Source organism: Myxocyprinus asiaticus, chromosome 38 (genome assembly GCF_019703515.2).
Source record: "Myxocyprinus asiaticus isolate MX2 ecotype Aquarium Trade chromosome 38, UBuf_Myxa_2, whole genome shotgun sequence".
NCBI classification, from domain to species: Eukaryota; Metazoa; Chordata; class Actinopteri; order Cypriniformes; family Catostomidae; genus Myxocyprinus; species Myxocyprinus asiaticus.
Genome location: NC_059381.1, coordinates 30291864 through 30306723, shown reverse-complemented (window position 1 = coordinate 30306723; position 14860 = coordinate 30291864). Strand labels below are relative to the sequence as shown.

The following is a 14860-nucleotide window of genomic DNA, read 5'->3' as shown; positions in this document are numbered from 1 at the left end:
ACAAACAAATAAAAACATCAAGTGAGCAGCAGTTCTATGGACAAAAACGCCTTGTTGATGCGAGAGGTCAATGGAGAATGGTCAGAATGGTTTGAGCTGACAGAAAGGCTACGGTAACTCAGATAACCGCTCTGTACAATTGTAGTGAGCAGAATAACATCTCAGAACGCACAACATGTCAAACCTTGAGGCGGATGTGCTGCAACAGCAGAAGACCATGTTGGGCACTTTATTAGAATAAAAGTGTTCCTAATAAAGTGCTCAGTGAGTATATGTGTGTGTCTGAGTGTTTAAGAGTGCTCCACTCCTGCGATGGTCAGCAAGCAGCTCCTGTCCCACTGGGGGTGATTTATAGAATATTAATTTCTGATGGCTGGATATGAGTTAATGTTGCACAACTTGGAGGAGTAAAAGTCTGAAAAGTCAGACAATCTCCAACCTACATATCACAGATGCAGCCAAGACTGGCAAAATAATTACATTTTTCAAATACATGTCAAAATAGTTCTGGACCTGTGTTACACATTTGGAATTGTCTGAGCTACTTATCTAATGAAGGGAATGTTAAAAAGTACTGACACCTTTCTGCTCTTAATTTTAAAATTCTGGCCATATGGGGCGATGTGGACCTCTGACTTCTGAATGTCATCCTGCATACAAGATGATAGGTGACAAATGACTTATTTTGACCTGTCTCGACTTATCGCTCAGGTAAAAGATTTCTAAAAATCTGCAAGGAATAAATTGTGATGGATGATTTTGATATGATTTATATGATTTTTATAAGATCAAAGTTCTAACAATAACCTGAGGAATATGCAAAAATAAAGTTTCTCAAAAATGCACTAGAATTTTAGAGGGGAAAAAATGAGTGGCAGGGAAAAATGTCTTAAATACTGAAATAATTAGTTAGTATGAATAATTAATTAGGTCAGTAAACATTAAATGTAAAAAACTTAAAAAGGTAAAATTAAGTAATATATTAATACTGTAGTCACTGTACAAATTTTCAGAAAAGCCACTACTTTAACGGTTATAATTAATTTTTTCAATTCAATTTATTTGTATAGTTGCATTTATTTGAAATTTATTGAAATTATGTAAAAAAATTATATTGAAACTATTACTCGACTGAACACTGTACAAATCACACTAAACAGCAACATGTGGCATTAAAGGAAGCACTAATTGATTGGATTTATTGAGGAAAATCTTTGAGGAGCTGTGGTGTAACGGTTAGCTAACTTACTCCAGACACGCTGAGCCATAGTGCTCACGGTGGTTATGTGGGTTTGAGTCAGGCTTGCAACACTACAATTTCATCACTCTAACCAATCTATCTCTCTACTTACATAGCTGTGACTAACACAGGTTACAACATGCATACACCAGCATATGTCAGCACATCAAACAAGCAAGCCATTGTAGAACCATGAACAATCATTGGTTCCTCGTAATTCAACAAAGTTGGAGTCTCTAACTGAATATGAATGTGAGACACATTTACAGCCAGGTATTATCCTATTATAACAATTTCCTTGTAAATTATCTCTTTCTCTAACCAAGCACTGACCCTGGACCCAAGTTCAAAAGGTGAGCTAAAGTCTCAGAGAGTGGCTCTGCTAGAGGGAGAGAAAACTGATACTCCCTCACCTCAGCCACAAGATCAACACAGATCCCTCTTTCTCTTGACACGGTCAATATTTTACATAAAACAAAGGCTAGCAAAGATCAGATGATGCCGTTTATGGGAGCTTAGAGGAGGGAGAAGTGTCTCCAGTTACAGCGGGATTGTAGGTAGGGACACACAGTCTGCAATAGGGTGAATCTTCCTAAAACTGTCAAGAACATATCCAGGTCATATTTCACCCCACAATAAAAAATTAAATAAATACATTTGAAATAAATAAGCCTATTTTTTAGAACAATTACTTTTTATTTATTGTGACATTATTTTAATGACAATTAAGCACATTGTCCTCCTAAATTCTCATTATTGTAATGTGAAAACAATCTTATTTTGATTACCATAATGTGAAAAATTATATATTATTTAAAGCATATTTGTAAATAACATAAGTTAGTATATATCATAGTAGCGTTTGTTGTAATGAATTTAATTTATGCTGATTTTAGTGATAAAAAAAAACACACAAAAAAAAAAAATATGCCCTGAGAGTTTGGTTTTCTTTTATTTTTCTTTATTAGAGTAGAGAATGTTTTTTTTTTTTTTTTATAACTAAAATGAGAATTGGTAGGGGATGTGCTTAACTGTCATAAGAATAATGTCACATGCAATTTCACAATGCAAAAAAAAATAATAATAATAATGGGCCTAGGACCATCCTTTATGCAAAATATAATTTCATGCTTTCCTTTTGATTTTTGGGTGAAATATGACAATTATTTCTTCATGAGACACTCATTAGCAAACAGGAGGACAAGAAAACTACATTAAGTAGTAAAACAATGATGTAATCTGTCTCCTTCCTGTAACAACTGTGATTAAAAAGACCCAATTTTGGACAGTTGTCCATTTCATGCACTTTTCTCGGTTCCCCCACACCGTTTTGACCAATACATTTCCATGATGTTTCAGTCATTTGTGATTACTACACAAGTTTTTTGTTTTTTTTTAAATACTTTTATTTATGCACTCACAAACAGCAATTTCTTGCTAAAATATTTTGTTCATCACAACTAGAAAAAGGATCTTTACTAGAAATTTCAATGACAATTTCCATAAGCTTTTAAGCTTTTAGTACCATAATTTTCATGATTTTATGACTTTTAAATTTTTTTATTCATTTCCATGAATTTAAGATTTTAGTAATTTTCATTACTTTTCCAGGCCAATCATAATCAATTAAAATTCCCTGATATTTCCAGGTTTTCCCTGCAAGAAGGCTAGTAAATATATCCAGTGCAACATAAGGGTAAGAGAGAGAGAGAGAGAGAGAGAGGGAGACAGAAAAACAAGTGAACAAGACAGTTCTCAGTGGCAACACTAGGACAGTCCAATGTGATTTAATAAGAGTGACAGTTACTCTTTGATGAGCGAAAAGCTCTTGAAAGTGTGATGGCAAAATGAAAGGATAGTGAGAGACAGAAAAGAAGAAATAAAAGTGCTGACCGCTCTGGTAGTTAGGGATTTGCAACATATACAACTCTGAGCCACACAATCTCTGCATCTCTCTCTCTCTCTCTCTCTCTCTCTCTCTCTCTCTCTCTCTCTCTCCGCACACCTGGTTTTTGCTAACGTGACAAATCACATGGCTGACAGATTCCAGAGCCCGTTTAAATAATGCATGGGATTTCTCTTTTAACTTGTCAGTCGCCCCACAAAAAAACATATCAGTTCTTCTCTGATGTCATTTGTGACAGTGATTTTGCCTGACAGTTCTCCATTAGACCAATGAGTCTCTTTTTTGCTCGCCTATTCTTCTATCGCCGTTCCGACAAGAAACATATGTTACTTTTTTGCTTTTTTCTAACCCTCTCTTTCCCGCTCCCATTTGTCCTCCTCTTTTTTTCTTGTTAACAGGGGTTTTCTGAGCTTAGGCTTAAGACACAATTTCATAGGAACCCCATTAACTCACTACGCCCTCTGAAGCGGCTGCAACTGTATTAGCGTAAACATTGTTCTGTGCCCGACGTGTGCCACAACCGAAACCACACACCGGCACTGAACTAACTCAAGTGCACTTTGTGCTACTTCATAAAATCAGGTAAAAACAAAAAAAAAACAAAGAAAAAAAAAACAAAAAACAGATATATTGATATTTCAAGGTATTGCGATACTTCATCTCACAATATTGTACCACTATTCTAATGCCAAGAATCACTTCCAAATTTCCTTTTTTTTTCACATTGTTTTTCATAAAAAAGAGATTTGGATAAAGGTAAAAGAGTAATACTCAAAGAAAGTTTATGAGAAGACAATGTACGGTATCATTAGGTCAACAAATGCTTGTTTCTTTATATTGGATCAAAATGCTAACTCAGAATGAGCTAAGAATATGAGTCGACCAATATATTGGTTTTGCCGATTAATAACTGAACTACTTTTAGGACTATCGGTTATCAGCAGAACATTTTTCTGATAGTCCACAGATATGTATACAGTATATACATTTTTTTTTTCATGGGTGCCGTTTGAGGGCTCAAATTAGAACATTTGATGATTATCTATTCAAAATATTATTAATATGAGACGACATTATAGAAAAGACTTATACAAGCATGGACATTACTGAATATTTAAAGGTTGAATGGTTTATATAACCATTATTTATTTTTGAAATTACTTTGATTTTCATAGACGGTGTCCCTAAAAAAGGGTGGGTGAGTCTGTTTGTGAGAGCAGGTAGGAGCACATACATTTCAAAAGTTTATGGTTAAAAAGACCCACGTTATGCACCAATTTTTTTTTTTTTTTTTTTTTTTTTGGGTTATTATTGGGATTCTGGTTGCACAATAAACTGCATCTGGAATTTCATTAAATTTGCACTATTGTTGCCTCTATGTCTGTGCCAGTCACAGTAAGGAAAAACTTCATGGTTACTTGTGTAACCTCCATTCCCTGATGGAGGGAACGAGACATTGTGTCAATGTAGTGACACTAGGGCTCACTCTTGGGAGCCCGAGACACCTCTGGTCTTTGATAAAAGGCCAATGAAAATTGGTGAGTGGTATTTGCATACCACTCCCCTGGACATACGGGTATAAAAGGAGCTGGTATGCAACCACTCATTCAGGTTTTATGCTGAGGAGCCGAGACAAGGTCCGGACATTTCAGCAGGTAGTTCAGCGTTGTGGAAGGAGGGACACAATGTCTCGTTCCCTCCATCAGGGAACGGAGGTTACACAAGTAACCATGACGTTCCCTATCTGTCACTCACTTGACATTGTGTCGATGTAGTGACACTAGGGGTCCCTATACGAAACGCCACAACTGGCTGAACTGTGTTATGTGAACTGGCGGTGTGTGGCGGGCAGACCACTGTGTGCCTCGTAGCCAGCACACCAGGTCGACACGTAACCTCCCCCAACATATTTATGAGTGTCGAATGACCCTTTGGGGACAAGTCGACTACCCAAAAGATAGAGACATGCTAACCCAGTCGTGGCCTCTTTTCCCCTTCTTTTTTTCCACTCCCTAAAAAAGAAGGGGGATTATCCGACTGGGCCGCCAGGTCTAGTTGGTGGGTGTCCCTCCCAAGGGGAAGACACCACGGAGACCACACCTCGCCCAAAGAGAGGGGGGGGGATATTAAAGTGGAAAAATACGTCACATGGTCTTTCCGACCATGTGGAGAGTCGTCAAGGTAGATCCTACCCAACGGGGGAGGAGTTACTACAAACATGGAGACTGGGGCAGAGGGGTTCTGCCCAAGGAAGATGCAGTTTGCCAACAGGGAAACGAATTAGCGGAAGATATACATCGCATAGGGTTAGCCTTACAGGGAACCGCCACATGCGGAGCACCTACCCCAGAACAGGACTCTTAGTTAGCACGTGTACTGGCCTGCAGTGAGTCTCTCTGAAAACTCGACTGCCACAGGGCTCAGAGGAAGTCAACCAGGGAACAAAGTTTGTGAACACTACTGGGAATTAATGGCATACATCTTCAGCTCAAAAGGAGGTGGAAGGTGCTATGTGCAAGCGATACACCCAGCCGGCATCCTGGGCTTATCCGCTTGTATTGCGTGTCACTACCTGGGATGAAACCGGTTCCACCCGGAGGTTGTAGAACCTTGCAAAGGTGTTGGGTGTTGCCCAGCCTGCTGCTCTGCAAATGTCTGTTAGAGAGGCACCTCTGGCCAGGGCCCGGGAGGCCGCTACACCCCTGGTAGAATGGGCTCGTAGCCCTACCAGGGGCGGCATGTCCTGGGCATGATATGCCATAGTTATGGCATCAATGAGCCAGTGGGCGATCCTCTGCTTGGAGACAGCGCTTCCTTTCCACTGTGCACCAAAGCAGACAAAGAGCTGCTCGGATATCCTAAAGCTCTGCATGCGATCCAAATAGATGCGTAAAGCGCACATCAGACACAGCAACGACAGGGCTGGGTCTGCCTCCTCCTGGGGCAGCGCTTGCAAATTCACCACCTGGTCCCTAAAAGGGATCACGTGTGAGTAGCCCGGACCGAACTCCAGGCACGTTTCGCTGACAGAGAACGCTTGCAGGTCTCCTACCCTCTTGATGGAAGTGAGCGCAGTCAGGAGGGCAGTCTTCAAGGAGAGTGCCTTAAGCTCAGCTGACTGCAAAGGCTCAAAGGGCGCTCTCTGTAGACCCTGAAGAACTACAGAGAGGTCCCATGAGGGAACGAGGCACGGTCTGGAGGGATTCAGCCTCCTGGCACCTCTTAGGAACCTGATGATCAGGTCGTGCTTCTCTAAGGACTTACCATCAACTGCATCGTGGTGTGCTGCTATGGCGGAAACGTACACCTTCAAGGTGGAAGGGGACAGGAAGGGCTGTCCCCTTCCAACCTCTCCTGCAGGAAGGAAAGCACTGATCCGACTGCACATCTCTGGGGGTCTTCGTGTCGGGAAGAACACCACTTAGCGAACAGACGCCACTTAAAGGCATACAGGTGCCTCGTAGAGGGGGCCCTAGCCTGAGTGATCGTGTCTACCACCACAATGTGCCTGGAGACCAGTTCTAGGGGAACACCTGCCCGTAGAAATGAGAGGTCGGTCCAAGGGCTGAAAAGACGGTGACAGACCGGCGTGATGACCACGCGATGTGTCCCGTGGCGCCTTGCCCATTTCGGGACTCGAGTTTGAAGCCAGTGCTGAAGCTGTCTCATATGCATCAACCCGAGCGGGGTGGCTACCGCTGAGGATACCATATGCCTCAGGAGCCTCTGAAAAAGTTTCAGTGGAACCGCTGTTTTCTGTTTGAATGCCTTCAAACAGGCCAGCACCAACTGGGCATGCTCGTTCGTAAGGCGCGCTGTCAAAGAGACTGAGTCCAACTCCAAACTGAGAAAAGAGATGCTCTGAACTGGGAGGAGCTTGCTCTTTTCCCAGTTGACCCGAAGCCCTAGTCGGCTGAGGTGTGAGAGCACCAAGTCCCTGTGTGCGCACAACATGTCCCAAGAGTGAGCTAGGATTAGCCAGTCGTCGAGATAGTTATGCGAATGCCCACCTCCCTTAACGGGGCAAGGGCTGCCTCTGTGACCTTCGTGAAGACATGAGGAGACAGGGATAGGCCGAAAGGAAGGACTTTGTACTGATACGCCTGACCCTCAAATGCAAATCGCAGGAAGGGTCTGTGTCAAGGAAGGATCGAGATGTGGAAGTACGTGTCCTTCAGGTCTACCGCCGCGAACCAATCTTGATGCCGGACGCTTGCCAGAATGCGTTTTTGCGTCAGCATCTTGAACGGGAGTCTGTGTAAGGCCCGGTTCAGTACTCGCAGGTCCAAGATTGGCCGCAACCCACCGCCTTTTTTCGGTGGAACCAATCATCAAGCCGCGAGGTTTCAGGGGAGAGCAGAGGGTTCCACTCTAACCCGACACTCGCGGCCGCCCAGGAAAGCATGTCCGTCATTTCTGCATCAGCCTGTGACTGGGCAATCGTCCCCGAGGGGGGGAGTCCAGCTGAGGCTTCTGCGTCTGACTGGACAAGCTCGCTCTCCGATGCTGCGCTCGAGAGCTCATCATCTTCGCGGGCTCCAAACAAGAGGCCAGACTCACCGTGAGACGAGCCGGCGGACTCATCCGGAAGCCCGACTGGGGCAGACGAGTGTGCTGAGGAATGGAAGGTCCGCGGGGGGATACCCGGTGGAGGCGATCCCATTGGGGTCCTCAAATCGCCCCCAGTGCTAGCCACACTGGCCTCATACCCGTAGGTAGAAGGACTGAGGCGGGGAGCCGCTGGGGTGGCTTGCTTTCTTATGAAAGCAAGCCGCGACCACAAGGTTGCCATGGTTATGTTCTCGCAGTGAGAACATGAACCATCCACAAACGCTGCCTCCATGTGGGTCGCGCCCAGACATGAAAGACAGCGATCATGACCATCCGAAGTTGAGAGATAACGACCGCAACCAGGAATAACACACAATCGGAAAGTCATCTTTAAAAAGATGCGTCTTTAAAAAGACGTTCCGTGTGTGCCGCTCTTTTACAGAAATATACTCTTTTAGAGGAAAAAGCTCTTTCAGAAAATATACTCTTTTTTTTTCTGCCGAAGCACCCAGGGGCGTTCTCTGCAGTGCACCAGTGCAGAGGAGGGAGAAGCCGCTGAATTGCGCCGTCAGAACCAGCAGAGGTGAATGAACATTAGAAATTCAGCTCAGTGAGCATGACCGTTCGGCTCCGAAGAGAAAACCTGAATGAGTGGTTGCATACCAGCTCCTTTTATACCCGTATGTCCGGGGGAGTGGCATGCAAATACCACTCGCCAATTTTCATTGGCCTTTTATCAAAGACCAGAGGTGTCTCGGGCTCCCAAGAGTGACCCCTAATGTCACTACATCGACAAAACGTCGAGTGAGTGACAGATAGGGAACTAAGAAAAGTTTCTTAGGAAGAAAACACATTAAATAAATCGATTTTAAAAACTATCGGCCAACATATTGGTTATTTTTCACCACCTTCATTGACGTTTTCTGCAAAATGCAATACTGCTTAACCTCTAGTCTATACCCTGTTTCTAAGAATGTCCATACAGATTCTCCATTCAGCAAGACTGCAAGGGTTTTGTTAGAAGTAGACCGATATATCGGTTTTACCGATTAATCAGTGCCAATAGATGCTTTTTGGAACTATCAGTTACTGGCAAAAAATCTATGCTGTTAGTTGCAGATAGTTTTTATTTATTTTTATTTTTTGTCCTCCATGTTCCTCTGTGGCCGGCACTAAAGGGTTCTAAAGATAGAACGGCTTGGTTCTACAGTGTAACAGTGGCCTCTAGAGGTTAAATAAAAACGTAGGGATTTGCTGTTTTCAAAAGCTTAATTTGTTAAATACTTTTCATCAAATACATTTTAAAATAACAGTCCCTGGTGTGTTTTGGCTTGTTTATTTCTAAAAGTCCCATGTTATGCACCAAATCTTAATTTTTTCTGGTTATTATTAGGATTTTGGTTAAACAATAAACTTAATCTGGAATTTTATTCATTTTGGACTCTTGTAGCCTCTATATCTGTGCCCATCATAGAACGAAAATGCTTAGAAAATGTATTTACATTCTATAAATCGATCAAAAAAAATATCAGCCAATGAATCGGTTATCAGCCTTTTCACTACCTTAGTTGTCGTTATCGGCAAAATCCAATATCGGTCGACCTCTAGTTTTTGTGTAATTATAAATTGGTTGGAACCGAGGTACTCTATTCCTTCGCATCATATGTATTTTTACTGACACTGATGTGCCCATGCTCTATGCTACTTCTAAGGCTCTCCAGTAAAGCAGGAATTTCAGCATTTGTTGTGCAAAGCACCAAAGCCCAATGAAGATTAATGAGAAAAAAGTGAGTTAAAGATCACAATATACCTTGTCATAATTTTGAATCACAATATACTAATCGCAATATTATAGAATAACAATCCAGATATTGATATAATACTGTAACACCAGGTCCCTGCTTACTCCCACCCCTACTGAATATTTTGATTAGACTGTGAACGAGGGGGTGTCCCAATAAGGGAATCATAAAAGCCACTTTGAGGGCCAATCAGATATTTTTGGCTCCAGTCAAAAGCACTGCAGCATGTTGTTGCATTTTTTTATTATTATTCCATACTCTCATCTCTTGGGCTCTGGCGATGAGGGAGGGTTATTGTTTGAGCGGACAGAGTGAGAGGGAGAGATTGAAATCAAGCCTGTCTGTGCTGACTGCCTGGTGCAGATAGCTCAGGTTTTTTTTTTTTGTGGCACGATTCACACAGTTGAGGAAAAGCACAGATTAGCCATTTCCCTTTGAAGTTCTCCTTCAAACAAGGGAAATGCTTGCCACCAAGAGCGAGAGGGGAGGGGACCAAAAACACATCTTGCGGGAATGTAAAGAACAAAAAATGGGGGTAAGGGGGACAGGAAAAAAGCAAGGAAAAGTAAGAAAGTGAGGAAAACAGCCATCAGGACTTTGTAGCTGTCGCTGAGAGAGCCGTGTCTTGGCAATACACGAGAGAGTGAGGTAAAGAAAGAGAGGTGAAAGTTGTGGGACAGCTTTAGAGGGTGTTTGTTTAACTTCAGGGATGCAAGGAAGTTAGATCAGATTCCAAGACACCCCCTCCACCACCCTTCAACCCCAAACATGGAGCAACGACAACCAATCAAATGTATCCTGGGTGGTGTGGCCTGCTTTTGAGGACTTGAGCCTTTAAGTCTGCTCCAAAACCCAACATCTCTCTGGTTCTTCAAAGTTCCTCTGAACTCCAAAGCTCTGGCTCAGAGTGGGCAATTAAAAACCTTTATAACAACTTGTAAGTTAAAAGCACCCAACAGTCAATGGATGTAGAAAGGAAGTCCCGCCTTGCAGGAAAAGATCCAATCACCTTTTAGATACAGACATCACCTGTCAATCAACTCACTAACACGCATGCGTATTTCGTGGTTTAGAGTAATATGACGTCAACATTCGGTTGAGTGAAACGTGGTTGATTCATGTGTTAATACACACTGCATTAAAAAATCAGTAAATGCATTTAGACAGAGGAATAATATGACTAGTCTTCCACTGGACACGACATGATATACAGGGTGAAATACTCACTCAATTCACAGACTTATGCAGCCGAACTGCTCCGTGTTATAGCTCCCTGTAACTGGGAGAATGGGATGAGAAAAGCTGACTCTGGATCAGTGGCTCTGAGAAACGTTCTACATCAATTGTGTATGCAGAAAAAATTTCTTAATTTCTAAAAAGATTCTACATTTTTGTTTTATAATAAACAAGTAGTTTGATTCATGAAACAAACCATTTATGACATTTTGGTAGCATTAAAAACGATTCCATTCAAGTTGTATCAACATGTGCCTTTGAAGTTGCGGCGTCTGTACTCACCGTAGATCAACTCAAAACAAGCTGCATTGAGATGACTTAAGTGAAAAATATTCAGTTATTCATCAGATTTATTCCTTGAACATATTAGGCTGGCATTCTCCACTGAATTTTATCCTGACTTCTGAAGAACATCTTAAGTTTACTCTGACACAGATATGATGCAGGTTCAAGTGTTAGACTTTACTGCTTTAGGTAAGACAGTGGTTATTCTTCATTATTCATTTTGGCTGCCATGTTGATGGAAAAACAAATCATGCATATTCATGTTATTGATTCTTTAATATAAATATGAAGTGAAGACCTACTTTCTAAATATCTGTTTGTATAGTATGTTGTTTTGACATAAGTGTTGTACAGTAGCTAGCATGACCTGTAATATCTCTTGTATGCAATGCATGGCTTATTTGTATGGAAGGCATAGCATAGCAGAAGAGAAGGTGGCTGTGAGAAAAAAGTAACTTAAAAGTTTACTTTCCATAAAATAACTTTTTAATTAAGTTAATTTTTTAAGGAGTAACGCAATATTCTAACGAGTTACTTTTAAAAGTAACATTACCCAACACTGCTGTATGCTTCCATTTTATGGAAAAGAACAGCATGATGGTTCTTCATAATTTCTCCTTTTATGTTCCACAGCAGAAAAAAAGCCATGCAGGTTTAGAGTAAATTACAGAATTTCCATTTTCTTGTGAGTGGTTCCTTTAAGCCAGCACTAAATAATCAACCTGATCAGATCTGACTCAACATAAACAAATGGCTATAGTTTTCAGCAGTTCTGGACCTGTGCTTACTCTGTTTCATGGCCCAATACTGGTGTTCACTCAGCACGCTGACATTTGCGAGCAGGAGTGAAATTTGACTCGATTCTCAGTTTCCATTGATGCAGCTCTCTCAATCTTTCTCTCTCTCATCATCAACATTAGCTCGATCGGCAGCCAGAGTACATTAGAGGATGTGTGACTGAGTGGGAGAGAGACTCTGACTCTACCTCCTCTCTCCATTATAACTTCATCATCTCTACACACCCTCTGTTTCTCTCTGCATGTTGCCACGTAAACAGACTGAATTCAAATGTGATTTGGATAAAGACATTAATCCACAAAGTTGCTACAAACCATCAAAATGCCTTAAATAATCAACAGTAAGGCTAATGAACTATATTTCATGGCGGAAAATAGTTTATTATGATATATGTATTATGCGCCCAATTCGTAAGGAAACATAGCTTGAGATATTAATTATATGCCAATTTGATAAGTTATTTGTCATTTAGAAGACCAGGTTCGAGCGTCAAGATCGACGGTTGCTTGGTTTGTATTTTTTTTTGCATTGTGCTGGGGTGGCTCCACCCACAAGGAAATCTCAATGGTCAAAAATCACCCTCCACATAGCTATATATTAAACATCAAATACATTCTGATCTAAACTAAATAGTAGAGGTCGAACGATATACCGGTTTTACCAGTTTATCAGCACCGATTTTGGAACTGTTGATGAATGACTATTCAGTATTTATTAGCCTATGACAATGCTTACTTTATAGTGTTTATATTGTAATACATTGTAGATGATTTTAAGAGTGAATGTTTTGTATCCATTATGTGTTTGTGTGACCTGAGAGCCCAGACATTTCAAAATAAGAGTCCCCAGTGTACTGCAGGCTTAATAGCTAAAGGTCCCGCGGGCACCAAATGTAATTTTTTTCTGGTTATTATTAGGATTTTACTTGCACAATAAACTGCATCTGGGATTTTATTAATTTTAGACTCTTGTTGCCTCTATGTCTGTGCCTGTTACAGTAAGATTTGTTATTTCTTTTTTACATTCAATAAATACATTTTTTAAAACAATCGGCCGATTAATCGGTTATCGGCCTTTTCCACCAGCTTAGTTATTGGTATCAGGCAAAACCCAATATCAATCCACCTCTACAAAATAGTGATATTACTAAACGTGTTAACATGCACAACCTTACACCGATTATGCTTTATAAGCTGACAACTTGTGTAGTCATGTAAACACCTTTAACGGCATTCCTTTATCAGAAAGGTCATAAACGGTTTAAGTATAAACCAATTGACAAAGGTTAGATCTTTGCCCATTACCCCGACTTCGCACTGCACATAAACACGTTCTTACTTGCTTCCAATGAGTGCAAGTGTTGTTCGTAGGTATGTGACAGTATCAAATTTTCACATCACGATAATCGCTGAAGCTTTATCACGGAATACGGTATTATCACAGTATTGAATGACATTACAAAAACAGGTTGAAATACAAACAAACTTTATTGTTGTTTATTATTGTAACATTTGCAAGTTCACTGTATGGCAACATATGATTTCATGGTGTTTCAACTTTTTTCATCATTGTGCCACATTTATTAGCTGATTAAACACTGTATTTTAGTTGTTACTACAAGACACAAACTTTACTGTGTAGCTAGCAGAGTTTTGGCTAACTACTTTTTGGTTACTTGAAAGCAAACTAGACATTATCTGCAAATGGCAACAACAGTTCACTTTCTTTGTCGTCTTTGTCACTTAGCTAGTTGTCTTTTAGAGTGTTGTCTCTCAGTTTTCAAAAACAGTTTGGAAAAACGAGCAGAACTGTCACAACTTACCTTTATATTGCTGAACGGGATGATTGTCCCACAGATGAGCGAACACGTTGGAGGTGTTCCCTTGTTTCGCTGCCACTTTTCTGCCACATGTTTTACACAAAGGGAAACCATCTTTGACCAACAATCCCTCTAAATTTTAATGGAACCCAAAATACTTCCACACTTCCAATTTAACCTTTTTAGAAGGCGGAAAAAGGGTCGGCTGCGTTTCTCCTTCAACAATGCTTCTTGTTCACGCTGGTTATGTTTATATCAAAGTGCGCATGTGTCATTGCCGCATACAAGCAGTGTTGTGAATCTTGATTCATTGATGGAAAAAAAAAACCTACTGTGCAATTAGAAAAATGTAAAAAATTTGGCTAAAAGTTTATCTAGAATTATTTACAATATTTTGAAGTCCCCACGATAACAATATTGTGCATGTTAATTACCGTGATATACCATATTACCGAATAACATCACATGCCTAGTTGTTTGCATGACTATTTACGTTTGGATGTCAGAAGCAGAGAGTAATCCGATTATGTCAAATCTCATGTAAATGTGGTTTTCTTGCATTGATTTTTGGTAGTTATCAGCGAATTGGTGTGCATATAAACGTGCAACATAAAAACTTGGTAAAACCAGTAATAAATCATGACTGGACAGGAGTGGGAATTGACTATAGTCTTGATTTTGAATAAATATTAAATAATTAAATAAATATTACATTAACCATAATGCTTTATATCTGTTAAACAAACTAAAAGTAATTTAAATTACAAGTTAAATTACCAACTAAAAAAATTACCTGGATAAGAAAAAACAAGCAACAGAGTTTGCGTGGCAAGAACATTCATTATTTGTACGCTTTTTATTTCGATTATTTTGTGGTTTATTATTTATTATGGTGCAGTTTTGGCGTTTTTGGTTTTAAATGAATTTGACCCCAATTTTGTAATTTCTGCAAACTGAAATGATCAATGAATTGCTTGTATTAATGTGTCCCTCTTCATATTCAGACACATGCACTGTGTGTTTGTGTGTGTGTGGAAGTGTTATTGGTCTCGGCAATAACAATGGACAGCATTTGTGTGTGCGTGTGCATTCAGTTGTTGATTGTGATAATAAAGAATGACATTTCACTGTGTGTGTGTGTGGTGATGGTAACATCACAATCTAAATGCACAGTCAGGTGGGGAACATTAAAGACGTCATTAGCCTCAATAAAACACAGCAAA

At 40.5% G+C, this 14860-nt stretch overlaps 1 protein-coding gene across 4 annotated transcripts in view; it reads right to left on the bottom strand.

Moving 5' to 3' along the window:
* LOC127429056 (dachshund homolog 2-like) overlaps positions 1–14860 on the bottom strand; it is a 236359-nt gene that overhangs the window by 68467 nt on the left and 153032 nt on the right. The gene's annotated exons all lie outside the window — the stretch shown is intronic.